Genomic DNA, 5,549 nt, shown 5'->3' on the forward strand with positions numbered 1-5,549 from the left:
GGAAAATGGAGTTGAGGTGCAGATCAGCCATGATCTAATTGAATGGCAGAGCAAGTTCAAGGGGTAAAATGGCCTACTCCTGTTCTTTTGTTCCTATGTTCAGTGCAATCACAAGGGAGTGTTGCCTTGTTGGAGATGCCGTCTTTCAGCTGTGATGTTAAACCTAGGTCCCTTCGGCTTGTTCAGATGGGCATAAAAAGTTCCCAAAGCACTATTCGAAACAGACCAAGGGAATTCTCCTGGTGTCTGGCCAACAGTTATCCCTCAACAAACACCACCAAAAACAGATTGATGGGTCATTTATCTCATTACCATTTATGGGACCTTGCTGTGCACAAATTGCTTTATTTGCCCACAAAACAGTGACTACACTTCAAAGTACTTAATTGGCTGTGACGTGTTTTAGGATGTCCTGAGGATGTGAAAGGCACAAGTTAATTTTCTTCTCATGTATTCTCTGACCTATAGGATCTACTGTTTGTACAGTTCTATTGTATGTAGAATAAAGCATTGTAATGTAAGTTAACTTGTATGTAGTCACTGAGGAATATGGTGTGTGCCCATTACACTTAATGTTAATTATTTTGCAATAGAGTGCTCATTCATTACTGCTGGGTGTTATCACCGAATTACAGTAATTGCAATGGGACTGTTTTCCTCTGTCGTTGAGTTTATTACCCTTCATTCCACGCTCCTACATAACTAGAGGATGTAATTGATTTTCCCATCGTAACCATTTAACATAGTGCCTTACTACCATAAATTTTAGCGCCAAATTAAATGCTACAACATTGATGAAAACACATTGTAGTGTATCATGCTACTAATTAGATTGTGATGATTCTTGTATAATGGGACAAGATTCAGGATTGCAGCCAGTATTATAAAACTGTTCTTTATGCTGTTAAAAACTATTTATAGTTTTTTCGGCTATTCACATATAGAAAGAATCAAAACCAAACCTTTTATGCATTAACAAAAACAAATGAATCGCTATAACATGTAAAACCTTAAGGGTAAACAGATTCACCTAGAGACTTAACATGGTTGCATCGGGCATTTTCCCAATCCACTTTAGTTAAAAAACAGATAGAGTATCCAAAGGCTGTGCATATCCCCTATACCACGTACTCTAGGCACCAGGCATTGGGCCTACACTGTGGGTGAAACTTTCCAGAACAGGACACAGCTTGCCTAAAAATGGTGGACTATGAATGTGAGTGTGCCAGGAATGAATGAGGGAGAAATCCAGCACAAGGATTTTTTTAAAATGTGCACAATATATGATTATGGGCTAATTATGCTTTTTTTCCCTTTGCTGTTGAATCTGTTTTCTGAGGTATCTTAGGTGAGGAAAGAAAAGGTTAATGAACAAAACATAGCTAGTTGTGATCATGTGGTTAAAGAATTGAAATGTGCTCCCCTTCCAAAACCCAAACAGCAAGAGAACTTCCTGACTGCAAATTTCAACTTTACAAATCTTTATCCTCATTTACAAATCTCCCACGACCTCACTCCATCCTGCCTTCCCCAGCCTATGTCCCAGGTCATACCTTCTGCTCTTCTGAATCTAGCCTACTGTGTGCCCCCAGGCCTATTATTCGCACTGCAGACTTTCAGGCATAAGGGGGGAAAAATTCAGTTGCTTGCGCCGCCCATTAGCGCCTTAAGAGGGCGCCAATTGGGGCGCAAAGCAACTAGAGGCCGAGTGCAGCGATGTTTGTGCCGCTCGCAAAATTAACTAGACATTTTGCGGCGGCGCTAAACACTACCGCCACGATCTACTGCGCCGGCAGATTGTGACGTCAGTTGAGTGAGCAACGCCCCGTTAGCGCCCCGGACCGGATATTGAGTGGCGCCCCCTGCCTTACCGCCTGCCACTAGCAACGACAGGTTGAGGGGAGCGTTATGCTGTCAGAAAGGGACTAGGGGAGCGCTATTTAAAGGCAACCGCTTCCTGCCTTTTTTTGTCAGTGACATTTTTGCACCACGCAGTCAGAGAGAGAGAGAGAGACTTCTGGAGAGATTCAACGCTGTGTGAAGGAGTTTTGAGTACTGAGCAGCACTTTGCAGGTTTATTTTGATTTGCCCATCCTTGCTTCGCCAGCACTCTGAGGTAGCGCCTCACTCCTCGGCCTTTGCGCCTTAAGACAGGTGTGAAGCGTCTGATTTCGCGCTCCAATCACCTCCAGGGGCGATAAAAGCCAAGTTTGCGGTCGGAGGCGATAATTAGCACCAGGCGCTAAACTTTGTGCACGGCCGATAACGGCGCCCCAAATGGGGTGATACCGAATTTTTCCCCCAAGGCCCCTTAAATGCCTCTTCAAAATCTACCCCTCTGATCACGTTTTAATTGCCTCTCCTAACTTTTCTCGTGCCTCATGCTCAGTTATCTCTTTTCCTATCTTGTGAAGTGTCTTGGGAAATTTCACTCTGTTAAAAATGCCACATAAGTGCAAAGTTTTTACTCACACCCTAAGGTCTCTGTTCCCATACTGGCGTTTTTCAGGAATGGTGTCAAATTAAGTTTGTGGTACTTTTTTTCACAGGCCATTGTCGGGAGCGGTGAGAGTGGAGACTCAGTGAGTATTTATCCCACTATTTAATTTACCAAATTATTACTGTACAAATAAACTGTAATACTATTTATAGTCTTTATTTATCCCACTCAGTGTGAATATTCATAAGGTTCGCTGCAGAAATATTAATGTGTTTACTTACGGGGTGCTGCCCAGACCCCCGCTAGGGTGTTACATACTGATTCAGAATACCATTCTGAAATCCGAACAATTCCAAATTCCGAAAAACATCTGGTCCCAAGGGTTTCGGATAAGGGATAGTGCACCTGTATTTAAACTCACTTTCGCAGGCTTTTTACAGAGGCCTGTGTCGGGAGCGGTGAGAGCGGAGACTCAGTGAGTATTTAAACTCACTTTCGCGGGCTTTTTTTCACAGGCCAGTGTCGGGAGCGGTGAGAGCGGAGACTCACTGAGTAATTAAACTCACTTTCGCGGGCTTTTAACAGAGGCCAGTGACGGGAGAAGTGAGAGCGGAGGTTCAGTGAGTATTTAAATTCACCTTTGCGGGCTTTTTTTTTTTTACAGAGGCCAGTGTCGGGAGCGGTGAGAGCAGAGGTTCGGTGAGTATTTAAACTCACTTTCGTGGGCTTTATTTCACAGGCTGGTGTCGGGAGTGGTGAGAGCGGAGACCCAGTGAGTATTTAAACTTACTTTCACGGGCTTTCTTTCACAGGCTTACCAATCTCGCAGACCAGCGGCGGTGTTCCAGAGCCATGTCACGTTTCAAAACGTGATGCGGGCAGGAGGAAGCAGCTGATTGCGTGAGTGCTTATACTATATAGTTTGACAGTTAAGGTTCATAGTTTATAAAGTTTAGAAGGTCTTAATTTTGTGGTTATAGTTTCTAAAGTCTCTGTTGTGTAGCGGGGAGTGCTAGGAAACAAGGGCCCTTGAGTATATCATTTAACTGTAGTATAATTGGTGGTATTGATTTAATTTAAATTAATTAAAGGGTAAGTCATGGCAGGACAGCTTGGCCCCGTGGCATGCTCCTCCTGCACTATGTGGGAAATCAGGGACAGTTCCTGTGTCCCTGATGACAATGTGTGCGGGAAGTGTATCCAGCTGCAGCTACTGGCAGACTGCATTGCAGTGTTGGAGCTGGGAACGGATACATACTGGAGCATTCGCGATGCTGAGGACATCGTGGATATCACGTTTAATCAGTTGGTCACACCGCAGGTAAAGGCTGCACAGGCAGGAAGGGAATGGGTGAACGCCAGGCACAGTAGTAGGTGCAGGCAGGTAGTGCAGGGGTCCCCTGTGGCCATCCCCCTCTCAAACAGATATACCCCTTTGGATATTGTTGGGGAGGATGGTTTATCGGGGAAGGCAGCAGCAACCAACTTCCTGGCACCATGGGTGGTTCTGCTGCACAGGACGGGAGGAAAAAGAGCGGGAGAGCTACAGTGATAGGGGATTCTATTGTAAGGGGAATAGATAGGCATTTCTGCGGCCGCAAATGAGACTCCAGGATGGTATGTTGCCTCCCTGGTGCAAGGGTCAAGGATGTCTCGGAGAAGCTGCAGGGCATTCTGGAGGGGGACGGTGAACATCCAGTTGTCGTGGTGCATATAGGTACCAACGATATAGGTAAAAAATGGGATGAGGTCCTAAAAGCTGAATATAGGGAGTTAGGAGGTAAATTAAAAAATAGGACCTCAAAGGTAGTAATCTCAGGATTGCTACCAGTGCCACATGCTAGTCAGAGTAGAAATAGAAGGATATTTCAGATGAATATGTGACTAAAAGAATGGTGCAAGGGGGAGGGATTCAAATTCCTGGGACATTGGAATCGGTTCTGGGGGAAGTGGGACCAGTACAAACTGGATGGTTTGCACCTGGGCAGGACCGGAACCGATGTCCTAGGGGGAGTATTGCTAGTGCTGTTGGGGAGGGTTTAAACTAAAATGGCAGGGGGTTGGGAACCTGTGCAAGGAGACAGAGGAAAGGGAAGCAAGGATAGAAGCAAAAGACAGGAAGGAGAAAAGCAAAAGTGGAAGTCAGAGAAATCAAGGGTGTAAATCAAACATGGCCGCAGTAAGCAATAATTCTAAAAGGTCTAAGAGTGTTAAAAAAACAAGCCCGAAGGCTTTGTATCTTAATGCGAGGAGCATTCATAATAAGGTGGATGAGTTAGCTGCGCAAATAGATGTAAACGGATATGATACAATTGGGATTATGGAGACATGGCTCCAGGGTGACCAAGGCTGGGAATTCAACATCCAGGGGTATTCAATATTCAGGAAGGACAGGCAAAAAGGAAATGGTGGTGGGGTAGCACTGCTGGTTAAAGAAGAGATTAACACAATAGTAAGGAAGGATATTCGCTCTGATGATGTGGAATCTGTATGGGTAGAGCTGAGAAATACCAAACGGCAGAAAATGTAAGTGGGAGTTGTATGCAGACCCCCAAACAGTAATGCTGAGGTTGGGGATGGCATTAAATGGGAAATTGGAGATGCGTGCAATAAGGGCACAGCAGTTATCATGGGTGACTTTAATCTACATATAGATTGGTCCAACCAAATTAGTAACAATACTGTGGAAGAGGAATTCCTAGAGTGTATACGGGATGGTTTCCTGGACCAATATGTCGAGGAACCAACTAGAGATCAGGCCATCTTAGACTGGGTATTATGTAATGAGAAAGGATTAATTAGCAATCTTGTTGTGCGAGGCCCCTTGGGGAGGAGCGATCATAATATGATAGAATTCTTCATTAAGAGGGAGAGTGAAGTAGTTGATTCAGAGACTTGGGTACTGAATTTAAATAAAGGAAACTACGATGGTATGAGGCGTGAGTTGGCTAGGATGGATTGGGGAATGTTACTTAAAGGGTTGAAGGTGAATAGGCAATGGCAAACATTTAAAGATTGCATGGATGAACTACAGAATTTGTTCATCCCTGTTTGGCATAAAAATAAAACAAAAAAGGTGACTCAACATTGGCTAATAAGGGAAATTAGG

The 5,549-nt window shown here is 44.4% G+C and overlaps 1 long non-coding RNA gene across 1 annotated transcript; it reads left to right on the forward strand.

The window, feature by feature from the left end:
* The first annotated feature begins 2,545 nt into the window (after window positions 1-2,545).
* On the forward strand, window positions 2,546-3,340 carry LOC147106306 (uncharacterized). Its single transcript, XR_015081478.1, has 3 exons — window positions 2,546-2,582; window positions 3,105-3,139; window positions 3,253-3,340. It is a non-coding gene; the product is annotated as an uncharacterized LOC147106306 (long non-coding RNA).
* Window positions 3,341-5,549: the final 2,209 nt, after the last annotated feature.

Source organism: Somniosus microcephalus, chromosome 16 (assembly GCF_052327205.1).
Source record: "Somniosus microcephalus isolate GS21.2 chromosome 16, FLI_Smic_1.0, whole genome shotgun sequence".
Taxonomy (NCBI): Eukaryota; Metazoa; Chordata; class Chondrichthyes; order Squaliformes; family Somniosidae; genus Somniosus; species Somniosus microcephalus.